The sequence below is a fragment of the Sminthopsis crassicaudata genome, chromosome X (assembly GCF_048593235.1).
Source record: "Sminthopsis crassicaudata isolate SCR6 chromosome X, ASM4859323v1, whole genome shotgun sequence".
In the NCBI taxonomy this organism is placed as follows: Eukaryota; Metazoa; Chordata; class Mammalia; order Dasyuromorphia; family Dasyuridae; genus Sminthopsis; species Sminthopsis crassicaudata.
Window position 1 is genome coordinate 74,745,478 of NC_133623.1, and position 16,132 is coordinate 74,761,609.

A 16,132-nucleotide genomic window follows, 5' to 3' on the forward strand; every position below is an offset into this window, starting at 1 on the left:
TTATTTTTGCAATACAAATTGTTCACTTGGTTTTGTTCACTTTACTTGTCATCACTTCATACTCTGAAAAAGTTCATGATTTATTATGGTGAATGATATTTTTCATTATCTTAAAATACCATAATTAAATAGGCATTTATTGAAAAATAAATAAATAAATAAATAAACAAACAAATAAATAAATAATTTTAGGAAAGCCTTTTTCTTAATCTTCTACTCACTTCTTAATTATTTTAGAGAAACTAAAAAGAATGAGCTGGGTGTGATCTGAAAAGGATGAAAATTGTGAGAAAGGGGTGGAGCAGGGAGAACAAGAATATGGAAAATTATCCCACATAAATGGGATAGAATTCTATACCACAAGGAAAAGGAACTCAGGAGGGAATGGGTGACAACTGAATCTGACAATCATCTATAATGATCACAGGAGGGAAGAATACACATTCCTATATAGAGGTTAAGGAAAAGAGGGAGTGGGAGGAATGAATGAGATGGAGGATAGATTAAAAATGGATTAGTCAGGAAAATGAATGGATGTCCATCAATTGGAGAATGGTTGGGTAAACTATGGCATATGAATGTTATGGAATATTATTGTTCTGTAAGAAATGACCAGCAGGAGGAATACAGAGAGGCTTGGAGAGACTTACATCAACTGATGCTGAGTGAAATGAGAAGAACCAGGAGATCATTATACAATTCAACAACAATACTGTATGAGGATGTATTCTGATAGGAGTGGGATATCTTCAACAAAGAGAAGATCTAATTCAGATCCAATTGATCAATGATGGACTGAATCAGCTACACCCAGAGAAGGAACACTGGGAAATGAGTGTAAATTGTTTGAATTTTTGTTTTTCTTCCCAGGTAAAAATAACCTGAATCCAATTATTCCTGTGCAAAAAAAAAATTCGGTTCTGCACACATAAATTGTATCTAGGATATACTATAACATATTTAACAAGTATGAGAATGCCTGCCATCTAGGGGAGGGGGTGGAGTGCAGGAGGGGAAAATTCGGCACCGAAGGGAATGCAAGGGATAATGTTGTAAAAAAATTAGCCATGCTACTGTCAAAAAAAAAAAAGTTAAAAAAATAAATAAAATTTTTTTAAAAAGAATGGATTAGTTAGAAGGAAAACAAACTCTTAAAGAGGTAAGAGAAGTGTAAAATAGGATGAAGAGAAATACATAAGTATTCCTCATAACTGGGAATGTAAATGGGATAAAACACTCTGTCCCCTCAATTAAAAAGGGAAATCATAGCAAAACAGCTTAGAAAACAAAGTCTACTTCAACAACAATACTATATGATGATCATTTCTGATGGATATGGCCATTTTCTTTTTTATTATTATATATATATATATATATATATATTTTATAATATTATCCCTTGTATTCACTTTTCCAAATTATCCCCCCCTCCCTTTATTCCCTCCCCCCAATGACAGGCAATCCCATACATTTTACATGTGTTACAATATAGTCTAGGTACAATACATGTGTGTGAATATCATTTTCTTGTTGCACAATAAACATTAGAATCCGAAAGTACATGCAACCTGGGCAGACAGATATTAGTGCTAACAATTAACATTCACTTCCCAGTGTTTCTTCTCTGGGTGTAGCTACCTCTGTCCATCATTGATCAACTGGAAGTGAGTTGGATCTTCTTTATGTTGAAGATTTCCACTTCCATCAGAATACATCCTCATACAGTATTGTTGTTGAAGTGTACAGTGATCTTCTGGTTCTGCTCATTTCACTCAGCATCAGTTGATTTAAGTCTCTCCAGGCCTCTCTGTATTCCTCCTGCTGGTCATTTCTTACAGAGCAATAATATTCCATAACCTTCATATACCACAATTTACCCAACCATTCTCCAACTGATGGACATCCATTCATCTTCCAGTTTCTAGCTACAACAAAAAGAGCTGCCACAAACATTTTGGCACATATATGTCTCTTTCCGCTATTTAGTATTTCTTTGGGATATAATCCCAGTAGTAGCGCTGCTGGGTCAAAGGGTATGCACAGTTTGACAACTTTTGGGGCATAATTCCAGATTGCTGTCCAGAATGGCTGGATTCTTTCGCAACTCCACCAGCAATGCATTAGTGTCCCAGTTTCCCCACATCCCCTCCAACATTCATCATTATTTGTTCCTGTCATCTTAGCCAATCTGACAGGTGTGTAGTGGTATCTCAGAGTGGTCTTAATTTGCATTTCTCTGATCAGTAGTGATTTGGAACACTCTTTCATGTGAGTGGATATAGTTTCAATTTCTTCCTCTGAGAATTGACTGTTCATATCCTTTGACCATTTATCAATTGGAGAATGGTTCGGTTTCTTATAAATTAGGGTCAGTTCTCTATATATTTTGGAAATGAGACCTTTGTCAGAACCTTTGTTTTAAAAAATATTTTCCCAATTTGTTACTTCCCTTCTAATCTTGTTTGCATTAGTATTATTTGTACAGAAACTTTTTAGTTTGATGTAATCAAAATCTTCTATTTTGTGATCAATAATGATCTCTAGTTCTCCTCTGGTCATAAATTCCTTCCTCCTCCACAAGTCTGAGAGGTAGATTATCCTCTGTTCCTCTAATCTATTTATTATCTCCCTCTTTATGCCTAAATCCTGGACCCATTTTGATCTTATCTTGGTATATGGTGTTAAGTGTGGATCCATATCTAATTTCTGCCATACTAATTTCCAGTTTTCCCAACAGTTTTTTCCAAATAATGAATTTTTATCCCTAATGTTGGTATCTTTGGGTTTGTCAAAGATTAGGTTGCTATATATGTATCCTTTTTTGTCCTTTGTATCTAATCTGTTCCACTGATCTACCTGTCTATTTCTTAGCCAATACCAAATGGTTTTGGTGACTGCTGCTATATAATATAGCTTTAGATCAGGTACACTTAGACCACCTTCCTCTGAGGTTTTTTTCATTAGTTCCCTTGCAATTCTCGACCTTTTATTCTTCCATATGAATTTTGTTGTTATTTTTTCTAGGTCATTGAAATAGTTTCTTGGGAGTCTGATTGGTATAGCACTAAATAAATAGATTAGTTTGGGGAGTATTGTCATCTTTATTATATTCGCTCGACCTATCCAAGAGCACTGAATGTCTTTCCAATTATTTAAATCTGACTTTATTTTTGTGGCAAGTGTTTTGTAGTTTTTCTCATATAATTCCTGACTTTTCTTTGGTAGATGGATTCCCAAATACTTTATACTCTCAACATCTGTTTGGAATGGAATTTCTCTTTGTATCTCTTGCTGTTGCATTTTGTTGGTGATATATAAAAATGCTGAGGATTTATGTGGATTTATTTTGTATCCTGCCACTTTGCTGAAATTTTGAATTATTTCTAGTAGCTTTTTAGCAGAGTCTTTGGGGTTCTCTAAGTATACCATCATGTCATCTGCAAAAAGTGATAGTTTAATTTCCTCATTTCCTACTCTAATTCCTTGAATCTCTTTCTCGGCTCTTATTGCCGAGGCTAGAGTTTCTAGTACTATATTGAATAGTAATGGTGATAGTGGGCAACCTTGTTTCACTCCTGATCTTCCTGGGAAAGGTTGCAGTTTATTTCTATTGCATATTATGCTTACTGAAGGTCTTAAATATATGCTCCTGATTATTCTAAGGAATAGTCCATTTATTCCTATACTCTCAAGAGTTTTTAGTAGGAATGGATGTTGGATTTTGTCAATGCTTTTTCTGCATCTATTGAGATGATCATATGGTTCTTATTAATTTGATTATTAATATGGTCAATTATATTAATAGTTTTCCTAATATTAAACCAGCCCTGCATACCTGGAATAAATCCTACTTGATCATAGTGTATTATCCTGGAGATGATTTTCTGAAGTCTTTTTGCTAATATCTTATTTAAGATTTTAGCATCAATATTCATTAAGGAGATTGGTCTATAATTTTCTTTCTCAGTTTTCAATCTACATGGTTTAGGTATCAGTACCATGTTTGTGTCATAAAAGGAGTTTGGTAGGACTCCTTCATCCCCTATTTTTTCAAATAATTTATATAACATTGGGGCTAATTGTTCTTTAAATGTTTGGTAGAATTCACATGTGAATCCATCTGGCCCTGGGGATTTTTTCCTGGGGAGTTGATTAATAGCTTGTTCTATTTCTTTTTCTGAAATGGGACTATTTAAGCAATTTATCTCCTCCTCTGTTAATCTAGGGAGCCTATATTTTTGGAGGAAGTCATCCATTTCACTTAAGTTATCAAATTTATTGGCATAAAGTTGGGCAAAGTAACTCCTTATTATTTCTCTAATTTCCTCTTCATTGGTGGAAAGATCCCCCTTTTCATTTGTAAGACTATCAATTTGATTTTCCTCTTTCTTTTTTTTTGATCAAATTTACCAAAGGTTTATCTATTTTATTGGCTTTTTCATAAAACCAACTCTTGGTTTTATTTATTAATTCAATAGTTTTTTTACTTTCAATATTATTGATTTCTCCTTTTAATTTTTGTATTTCAAGTTTAATTTTTGGTTGGGGGGAATATGGCCATTTTCAACAATGAGATGAACCAAATCAGTTCCAGTAGAGCAGTAATGAACTGAACCAGCTACACCCAGGGAAAGAACTCTGGGAGATGACTATGAACCACTACATAGAATTACCAATCCCTCTATTTTTGTCAGCCTGCTTTTTGGATTTCCTTCACAGGCTAATTGAACACTATTTTAAAGTCCAATTCTTTTTGTACAGCAAAACAACTGTTTGGACATGTATACATATATTGGGTTTGATTTATACTTTAACGTGTTTAGCATGTATTGGTCAGCCTGACATCTGGGGGGGGGGGGAAGAGGGAAAAGGTTGGAGCAAGGGGTTTGGCAATTGTCAATGTTGTAAAATTACCCATGCATATATCTGGTAAATAAAAACTATTAAAAGAAAGAAAGAAAGAAAGAAAGAAAGAAAGAAAGAAAGAAAGAAAGAAAGAAAGAAAGAAAGAAAGAAAGAAAGAAAGAAAGAAAGAAAGAAAGAAAGAAAGAAAGAAAGAAAGAAAGAAAGAGAGAGAGAGAGAGAGAGAGAGAGAGAGAGAGAGAGAGAGAGAGAAAGAAAGAAAGAATGAAAGAAAGAAATTAAAAAAAAAAAGTCCAACAAACTGTTTTTGTTGTTGTTGTTGTTGTTGTTGTTGTTGTTATTTTTAACAAGGAACACATCTGAATCAGACAGATACACACATATAAATACAATTAAAATAAGGTCCTCAGGAGACAGTAAGGATCTTTTAGATCCCTAGAGGGCCTGCAAAATTTAACAGTGCTCCCAAAGGGAGAAAAGTATGTTAACTTACTTACCTTTTGTTCTGAGCTTTGCAAGTTCCTGACCCAGATTGGAGATGACTGGCTTGTCCTTGGTTGAGAATTTCAGGAGAATGCTTCTGGACTCAGTTTCTTTTAGCAAGACAGGAGGTTCTGCAGGTTCACAGCAATTGCACATAGGTGTAGCCTGCTAGTGACTAATTCTCTTGATCACAATGTACAGTTCTCCCTGCTCTCACTGATCTAGAACAGGACAGCGGGTGACAAAGATGCCAGATGGCACCTAATTTCATGATGAAATGAGATCCCCTGGGATCTCATTCTGCTCTAGTGGAAGGCATAGTGTAAGTGGACAACCAATTTGCCATTGTATATTGAGACAAAGTAATTTTAATGCACTAGCATTTGGTTATTTATAGTAATTTGTAATATTCCCTTCTCTGTGAAAAGACTAGCTTAGAGAAGCCCCTTCCCAGCTTAATAACGTCCTAAGCATCCTAGCTCCTCTCAAGGCTTCTGGGCTGGGCCCCACCCAAGTAGGAACTTGAATAATGTCTATGGCATAAACAGGATCCCATTTGAATTAGGTTCTTCCCCAAGGGAAAGAATTTCTGTCCTTTCTCCCTTTTAATTAGAGTTTGGGGTGACTCAGCCTATGAAAGAGAAACCAAACCAGAGAAAACCCAATGGGTTGCCCAGATTTCTGAAGGGGGCTCATACTTTTAAGACCAGGCCACAGGATTCTACAATGAAATGTTTGGGCGGGCTAAGAGCTCTCAGCCCATTCCTCCTTAAATGTCCACCAATCAGGATAGAATTTCAATAGTGAGTGGAGTTCCTAGTCAGAAGGAACATACTTGATTGTTTTAGAATTTCTTTTGGTATCTTTGATTATCAAGAGAACCACTGATCATTAATTTATTGATTCGTTGGCCAAGTTCTAGTGGAACTTTGTTTCTTGGAATTTTTGCTCACAATAATATGCTAACCAGTATGACAGAAACATGAATTAGACTTATACTTCTCAATGCTAACAATCAAACTTTATTCATTAACAGCATGCAAACATTAGTTTATATCAAGTATTTGTTTCATTTTTAATTTTTTTTTAATTTTCAGTTCCAAATTTTATCCCTCCCCCCACTCCCTCCCCCATCCATTGAAAGGCAAAAAATAAAATACCCATTACACATATAAAGTAAGGCAGAACATTTCTTAATAATCCATAATGTGGGGAAGAGAGAGAAAGAAAAATAAAAGGAAAAATTGTTTCAATATGCACTCAATTCATCTTTTCTTTTTCTCTGGAAGTGGTAACTTTTTTTTAAAATCATAAGCCCTTTGGGATTCTTGTCAATCATTGTGCTGATCAGAATATCTCAGTCTTTCATAGCTAATTATGGTTAATTACAAGTGCTTTTAGGATATTTTTCAAATGATTACTCAGCTTTGATTTCTTCTATTTTTCATATCCTTTGACTATATATCAATTGGAGAATGGCTCTTATTTTTGTAAATCAGGCTCAGTTCCCCTATATAGGTGAGAAATGAAACCATTATCAGAGAAACTTGATATAAATTTTTCCATAGTTTCCTGACTTTTTTCTAATTTTGGCAGTACTGGTTTTGTCCATGCAAAAACCTTTTAAATTTAATGTAATAATTTTTACTTCCCAAGAGAGAGATCTTCTTTCTCTTTTTCTTTTTCTTTCTCTCTCTCTCTCATTTACTTGTGAACTGACAGGTTCACAATTTTGTCTAAAGCATGTGCACATTTTGAGCTTATTTGGGTATACAATGTGAGATGTTGTTTTATATATAATTTCTCTCTATTTTCCAGTTTTCCCAGCACTTCTTGCCCCTAACAACTTTGGATCCTTGTGTTTATCAAACCCTAGGTCACACTGCAGTTTATATTATTAAGAAATATAAACATTAATCCCATCAGGAACAAACTACTACACTTATTAACTGAAGATTATCAGTAGGTATGTTTCATACTAGTACTTGATTACAAGATTTCCTCTCTGTTTAGCAAGTTGGTATATGTTTTTATCAGTCAATTGACACTGTCCTCAACTGATTACGGCAAGGGAATCTCAGTCTGAAGAACAGAGGTGCCAGGCTCAGTCTCCACACAAGAATAGGCTGAGAGATGGCATCCAGTGGTTCTAGCTACGAACAACAGATAGTTGCACTCCAATTCTGATTAGCAGCTAGTGAATGAATTGCCTTACCAATTAATTTGATTGATAGCTAATGATATAAGTTAACAGTAATGTTGTTTACCAAATTTTCCCACTACTGGGTCGTCCTACATGAGGGTTACATATATCAATTGTTCATGAGCATACATGTTGTTTACCAATTTATTCCACAATATGTTTATCTTAATAATGAAAGAGAAGATATGAAAAACAAACATAGGAGCACTTCATCACAAAATGTTGGCCTAATAAAAAATGGAGTTAAGTTTCATCAAGACAACAAATATACATCACTATATTCACCCTCTGGCTGCTGGCTATCCCTACAGCCATTTAAGATAGTCTATAAAATAGTATTATAATTACCATTAATAGCAATTCCACACAAGCAAACATCACTTAGGATTAAGAACATATGGTACACACAAGCATCATTACACTTATCATTAACACTTTTAAAATGTTCTTAATGCATTATAATGATAGGTCTTTCCATATGTCCTAGATTCTCTCATGTCAAGTCCTTTGCAGACCAAGCCAGGAGCTTTGATAAGAGAACATATTTCAAAGTTTCTTGATCTCTTCCCACTCAAGCAAATACCCTGTGACATTCTGTGCGATGATCACTATCATGTTCTTCCATCATTTGTCTTTCTTTAGGCCAATCATGGCTATCTAGTTTTTGATTTCTTGCATCACCACCCAGTGATGTTTAAGCAATAATTGTTATTGTGGTGAGTTTTTCTTGTGTCTCTGGCAAGCCCAAAGCTTGTATCCCCACTACTTCCAATGGGGTATGTAAGTAAATGGCATTCCCCATTACCACACTGGGAATGTTTTGTATCCTTGTGCATCCTGCTTGTCACAATTGTGAATTTCAGGAACAACTGGATATCAAATAATCAAACAGAGGGTGAAGCCATTTCTTATCTGCAAGGGTCAGCAAGAAGATACAGTGAGGTTATACACAGGATAGAGCATGTGATGAGATAAGCAAGGATGAGCAGCAGTAGAGTCACCAAGGCACCAAAGATGAAATCACAGCACTTGCACATCTGTTAAAAAGAAAAAGAATATGGTAAAACTCTGTACATAATTTGTCTTCAAAGGATCTGAAATCTTTTACCAGATTCATCTGTAACCCAGATTGAACTCTACTTCTCTGTCTCAATGGTCTCTACTAGAACTAGCTACTGATTTGGTGGGGGGTGAGGGGATGGGAGGGTGGTCTACTTCACCACTATCGCTTTGTGCAAGAAACTAGTTTCTTTTCCAAATCATTGGAAAGTAGAACAATAATTTTAAACTTACCCCTCAACCCAGAATGAATTTTCTTCAGCCTATTATTCAACCAGCTCACTGTTTTTCTAATGACTGATTTCTATTTGTATTCTTGAAGATTTTATGACCTGAGTCTCAAGCATCTTTTTTATCATCCTTGTACCTTTGGATTATAAGGTAGGTAAGTTCCACATATAGACCTGAGCCTTCCCTGAGTCCTTGACCTTATAGGTTGCAAAATGTGACTTGTCTTCACTCTTAATGACTGCTTGGCCATATAATCAGTTAACAATGCTAGTCCTTCAAGAGAAGAACCTATGTTTTCTCATATACAGGAGAGAACAAAAACTAATTCTGTGCATTTGCAAATTGAAATATTTTATTAAGCTTATTAGTGAGTAAGCCAAAATAATTTATCTTTTATACCATGCCAAGAACTGAGTTGTTTATGATGGATACAGAGATAATTTAAATAAAGTTTTAGCTTTCTGGCAAATGGGCCAAAGAAATGATATGCATGATTTAAGTATGATAATATAAGTCTTTCCTAGCTTTAGCCTCAGTTTATTATCAATGCAATATTTGGTGGAAATGGGATCTCTACAAGGGGTTTACATGCTGGAATATTATCTTTCGATGACAGTTTAAGGATATATTGGTGGGATGGACTTTTACCTTCAAATGAAGATGGTTTATCCCTGTTTTCCCTGCCCTGGCTCAATTTTTCTTTTACACTTCAATACTAAGTGATAGCAGTTCCAACAGAAGTAATTCTGGCCTATGCCAGTTGGTGTTCATATTGTTGGTGGAACACTTTGGATTAGGCTCTCAGTCTACATAACAGCATAATATACTAACAAGGACAATTTTTCACATAATAATCTATCTAATATGAGAGCTGGTAGTCATCTTTTTTGGTCCCAAACTGTACTGGCATGTAAAACTCTTCATTATCTCCTTTTGGCTTCATCTATCAAGCTCAAATCACAAAATCTCCTTTATGACTGCCTTCTAATCTATAAAAAGGGTTTCAAGAAACAGGAACAATGGGCATGGTATATAGTACTACCTTCTTTACTTGCTGTAATGCATGCTGCTGTTTTGGTCCCCATTTAAAATGCCTCACTTTATTTGTAACTATATACATCATATCAGCAATATGATTTCCCCAGGACCCAAACAATCCTACTAGTTTCTATGTCTTTCTTTTCTCCTTTTGAGATTTGAAAACCTAATTATTTTCCATTTCTGGCTGAGGAATGAATACTATCTCTGAAGATCAAATCATCACTTAAAATTTAATTGAAAATTGACTTTTCTGTACCATCTGTTGAACAACTGCCAATCAATACATTCTGTGATCTCTAATACCTTGTTCTTATCATGTTCATCAGATAATATGTAATTAATATAATACTGTGCAAGGCCTGAGTTCCTTTTATTTATATCTTTTTTTTGCACAGATTAGGCAAGAATATTTGTTTTTACATCTAAACAATTCTTAGCTCAAGAGACACTCAAAAACAACTAGTGGGTCAGATTGGTTCTATAGAGCTGTAGTATGCTAACCCTTGATTTGTATTACCTTTTAAACAAATATTCACCCCAATAGGGAAAAAACCACTAACCTGATTTCCTAGGGATTGCCAGTAAAATGTCTTGAACTGGTACTCAATGACAAAGTTTCTTCTCTCTGCCCAGATGAAGTGGTCTGTCTTCCAACGAGGTGGATGGCTGGCAAATCTGCAAATCCCTGTCAATGAGCATAATCCTCAAGGAAATAAGATGTGAGTGCTTGAGTCTTAAATGTGGAGAACACAGGAGCCAGGCTCAGTCTCAACCAAAGAGCAGGGTGAAGATTGTGAGTTTCTCAGAGGTTTAGCTAGAAGCATTAACTGGTTACACCCAAGTTCTTATTGGTTGCTGGAAACTAATTTGTTTAGCAATTGATTTCATTTTTACCTGGTGATATAAGCTAATGGTGAGGTTCTTTAATAAATTTTCCCATTGCTGGGCTGTCATATATAGGTATTCATTATATTAATCACATGTTTATGAACACACATGTTCTTCATAACATATAGTATATACAAGCATAATATTGAAAAACAAATTATGAAAAACATCAAAATACTTAAATAGAAAAGGTGGTCTAATTAAAAATGAAGTCATTTATATTACAGGCAACAAACTTATTTTCATTACACATAGTACTTCCGCTTAAGTTCCCAGTCTTGAATTTCATTCAGTCAAGAGCTATAATGCTCTTGGTCAAGTCCCCAGCCCCAGTGTCCATAGATTTGTTTTTCTCCTTCTGCTGCAGGGTAAAGTTTTCTTGAATTCTTCAGTCCAGTGTTTATTGTATATCTTTGTGGAGGAGGCCTTTTGGGAATGTTATGTTGTTCCTGCTACTCTACCATCTTGAAGCTGCCTCTCTGAAATACTTTTCATTATTAAATATTACTTTTTCAAGTAGGGAGATTTTGCACACTATACTGCAGACACTTTGAGAAACAAAAATATAAAACACAATGAGAAGACAACACAGTCACATAAATTAAAAGTTCAGGCTTCTTCTTCTTCTGATTTGCCCTCTTTCAAAGGCAGGGTTGCCTCGTCATTGTCAAGTTCTGGCATCTGGTGTATTTCAATTAGTGGATTTGGGGGATGATAGTATTGTGGAGTGAGCAGGATGTACTGGTGATGTTGCTGAGAACAAGCTATCCTGAGGATCATATCCATGGCAATTTTTCTTCTGTCCCAGTCCATATAGACATCAATCGCATCCAGGCATCTGAAGGGTGATTTTGTGACAGACCATAAGGTAAGAATTAATATAAAGTTTGAAAAAGATGGTCTACCTCCAGATAACTCTTCCATATCATTGAAAGCAGCCTCTCTAGGCCGAACAGATATAAAAAGAGTCTCATTCTTATGATCAAAGCGCATGTCCCCACAGAAGGACCACTGAGATATTAAGCTGTCAAAGTACAACTTGCATTGTAAAGAAAGATTCTTTTTACCTCTCTGGTATGTTTCATATCTCTGTGTTGATACTTTATCCAGTGTTTTAATAAGCTTTTTCAAATTCTTCACTTTACTATCTAGATCCAGGTATCTTTCTTTTGCTTCTTGGTACTGCTTCATTACATCTTCTCGCCTTCTGTGAGTGTAGTTTTCTGACTGTATCCGTTCTCTTAAGGCATTAATTTCTCTGTTGAGAACAGAAGCACTTTTTGTAACTTCTTTACGCTCAGGACAGATGCATCTGGCTTGAGCAGTCTCTCTCTCAAGTTCTCTTTCCTTTATGGCCACCTCTTCTTTTTTCACTTGAAGGGAATCCAGGTGTTCCTTAAGTCTACTGTCATAATGCATCATGGATTGGTGTTTTATTTCCACTTCTAAAACAGTCTGGTTTTGTTCTTCAATAAGGGATTCTATTAATTCTGAAACTTGAGTACATTTCAATTTCAATTCTTCATGTCTCTGTTCAGCTTCTACTTTTGGTTTCCTTAAATTCTCCATCTCTTCCTTTCGAATTCTCAACTTTTCCACAACCTCTTCAATCTCATTTTTAATTTCTTGAGCTTCATCTTCTAGAACTGAGAGATTTATTGATCGGCTATCTTCTTCATCCTCCAGATCTCTTATTTCTGAAGTGATATTTATCACATTAATCTTTATTTCTTTTAAATGTTGATAATGACTATCAATAGTTTCTCGATTATTCCTGATAGCTTTTTCAACTGAAGACAAATGCTGCTGAAATGCAGACAACCGGGACCTTTTATTTTCCACATCTTTCTCCAAATTACTTATCTCTACTTCCATATCACCTAAGTAAGTAGGTCTTGATTCTTCACATGAGTAATAGCGTCCCTGATATACTTCATCACCACAGGCAGTTAAAACTTTGCTACAGTTCTTGGGGGGCCCATGAGGAATTACCAATTTACGAGCTACAGAATTATTTTTAATAAGCAGCACTGACTCTATGCCTGTCATATCAATCAAACTATTGGCCACCACTGCATCATCTATTTCTAAAGCTGTGAGAGCTGTTGGAAATTCTGGGTGATAAGGCGCTCTGTCTGATACATCATACAACTCACATTCAAACGATGATACAATTATCTGTGGCCGAGGAGAGCCCACTGGATAAAACCTTTTCATCAGCTCCTGAAGGATTTGGGCATCTTTGTGGTTGTCACAAAAAAAGGTAAGAAGAAGGCCCTTCAAGCAGCACTCAATAGCCAAGGCATAGTCAGGATCTTTGAGACGAATATAAGCTCCAAGTGGACCTAGAGGCTTATAAGTAAAGTGCCCTTGTCTCTGGGCATCTGCTACTGCTTCAACAAGGGCTGGCATCTGGGGTCCAAATAATTTTAGTGGCTCAGATTTACAGTCTTTCAATCTGTTTAGCTGTTGTAGGTCTTCATTCAGTATGTTTTGCACATATGACACTTCTTCCCTAACTTGAGAATGTTCTTTGTCATCTTTTTCAATAGCTTGATGAAGATGTTTTATTTCTTCAACAAGTGAGTCTTCTTGATCCTTAAAGCGCCTTATCTTTTCCTTCAATGAGGAGATTTTTTCCTGTTTTTCTAACTCTGCTATTTCCAGAGTTGACTTCAGGATGTCAATTTTGTTTTGATGCTGTTCTGCAACATTTTCTAATCTGTTATATTCATTTTGGGAAGAGTTATAGAAAGCCTTTGCTAGACTATAGGCCCTATACGTTCTCATGGCATCTTCTTTGGCTTGAATGCATCTGGGTTCTAACATAGTGGCTTCTTCACTTAATTTTTGCACATTCTCATGAATAGCTGTATACCTCTTTAATGCTTCATTAAATATCAGCTTTGAAGCCTCCAGTTCCTGACTTAATATGATAGTACACTGGTCTCCAACATTTATATTACTTATCATATCATCAAGTTGTCTTTCACTTTCATACACCACTGCCCATGTCATCTCATGTTTCATGTCATCTAACATATTCCCCAAATTAACCATAGTCTGAAAATGCTCTTCTATTTCTATGCCCTGCCGTTTGAGCTCCTCAAGCTGCTCTTCCCCTTGCTGTATCTGATGCTGGCTTCGGGCCTTTCTCTCCAAAATTTCCGAGTACTCTTGTTTCATCTGTTCAAGCTCTGTAGCTTTCAGAAAAAATCTGTATTTTTCCCCTTCGTTTCTGGTCCGCAATAACTGCCTGCCCATTTCTTGCGGTAAAATAGACACTGGATTATCCACCCGAATCTTAAAATGCTCAAGAATAGCAGTAAGCTCGGCTTTCTTAGAAGAAACCAGGTTTCCTGCTTGGTCTTTTAGTTTGTAACTTGGACTTCCATCCACACTGATGTGCTGATGCACTGTTATCGACTCCCCATAAACCTCAGACTTAAAGGCCTTTTCCCCTCTGTTCCTTAAGGTGATTGAGATGTTAGCTGACTCCTCTCCATCTTTCACAAACTCTTTCAAAGACGATCCTAACGATTTTCCACCGAGACCAACTATGAGAGCTGTCAACAACGTACTCTTCCCACTGTACCCCACCACAAAATTGACATTAGACCCAAATTTCACAGGCCCAAGCATGGCATGGCACATAAAGTTTTCAAGCTGAATACTTTCAATGATTCCAAAGTCACCTGACTCTGACTCAGAAGCATTCTCCACCGCCATGTCCTGAGAGGAGGAGGGCCCCTCCATCTCATCATCAGAATCATCCTCTGGCCCTGGTCTAGCCTTTTTCATATCTATAGTCGGGAGGAAATCGTCCTCTTTTCTCTTAGCCATTCTGCTCGTGACACAGGAGCCTTCCCCGAGTCACTTCTACTCGTTCCTTCTGCTCCCCAAGGCCGCCCAAAGCGCCGCTCTATTCGGCCCTATTCAGTCCGCTCAAACCCTCCAAGCCACCGCCAACCCCCGCTTGCTTTTCTAGTCCGGCACGGCCAAGTTCGGACCTACCTCAGAGCCCGGCGGCGGCTCAGGGAGGCGCAGCTGCGACGAGTCCCAGAACGGCAAAGTCCGGCGCGAGCGGCGAGCGCGAAGGGGGCTGGGGGGATTGGGGCCTTTAAAGCCAACGTCCAGCACCGGCAGCGGGCAAGGGGGTGGGGGTGGGGAGAGAGAAGGGAAGGGAGTGGCGCGGCGACCGAGACAGCTAACGCCAAAGGCCGGCACAGGCGGTGGCGTGGCTAATGGGGGAGCAGCGGACACTCAGCCCCGGCAGAGGCGGCGGGCAACAGGAGGGGGTCCCGCGAACGCCAAGACCCGCAGATGCGGCGGCGACAACAGTCCACATCGGGGAAGCTCCGCCCCCCGAACCCCACGCCGCCTCGCAGACCCCTTCCCAATAACGACCACGCGAAAGAGGGGCCCTGTCTCCCACATACACTCCCGCGGCTGGATGCCTCTCACCACTCAGCCCCAGGCCACCAGGAGCAACAAGGCCCAACCCCAATCTCGGACTGCAAAGCCTGCACAGGTCGCCTCCTGCGCCTGCGCGGTGTCCGGGAAAGAAGGGGGACGGTCTGCTGTCTATGGGAATAGGTTCTCTCTTTCCCTCTCCCTCCTCCTCCCCCCCGCCCTCTGAGTAGGGTGGCAATGCTTCTTCTGCGCCTGCACAGTACTCGAGCCGCAGTGAAGGGATGGAAGGGAAGCGAGGAATGGGCCGAGGCGTTGCTGTGCGCCTGCGCGGCAATCGCATCTCCTGGCAGCTCCTGTACCAGGGATCTGGACCCCCACTTTCACGCAATATGGCCGGAGGGGGGGGGGCGACAAAACAAAGGCTTCTAGTGGGCCCTGAGAAAATGATGCATATGGTGGTCCTCTGTCTGTCTGTCCCTTGGCCCCCAGCCGCTCTCGCTGCCCGTGCTTCTCCCTCCTCCTCCCTCTCGTCAAGCTCCCCTGGGCTCCCTGATCATCCCAGATCTCCACCTCCGGACCCTCGGCCCCCCGCTCAGGCCCTCCAGTCCTCCCTGTCTATTTCAAACTGTTCACAGATTTTAAAGAGAGTGAAAACTCTCCGGGGAGCTAATTGAAGAACACAATAGGCATTAATCAAGGACGTTTTCAATGGCTTTGTGGAAAGATTGCAGCAAAGAGTTCAATAATTCTGTCTTCACTGATTGAGGATTGATACTAATTGAATTTAAATTGGACAGTGACAAGTTTCTAAAGCATTTCCATTATAGGGTCTCCCGCATAAAAAGGATATGGTGAAGGAAAAAGGCGTATTTATCATTAAGAACAATCTGATGGTGAGGAAGCAGGTTCTGAGCAGTTTTCAAGTAATAGTGGGGCTGCCCTGAAAGGTGA

The 16,132-nt window shown here is 38.2% G+C and overlaps 1 long non-coding RNA gene and 1 pseudogene across 1 annotated transcript; both read right to left on the reverse strand.

The window, feature by feature from the left end:
* Positions 1 to 6,348: 6,348 nt before the first annotated feature.
* Positions 6,349 to 11,098, reverse strand: LOC141549134 (uncharacterized). Its single transcript, XR_012484234.1, has 2 exons — positions 10,441 to 11,098; positions 6,349 to 8,586 (listed from the first exon to the last, which is right to left on the reverse strand). It is a non-coding gene; the product is annotated as an uncharacterized LOC141549134 (long non-coding RNA).
* A 144-nt stretch (positions 11,099 to 11,242) lies between these two features.
* LOC141549133 (structural maintenance of chromosomes protein 6 pseudogene) lies at positions 11,243 to 14,754 on the reverse strand (annotated as a pseudogene).
* Positions 14,755 to 16,132: the final 1,378 nt, after the last annotated feature.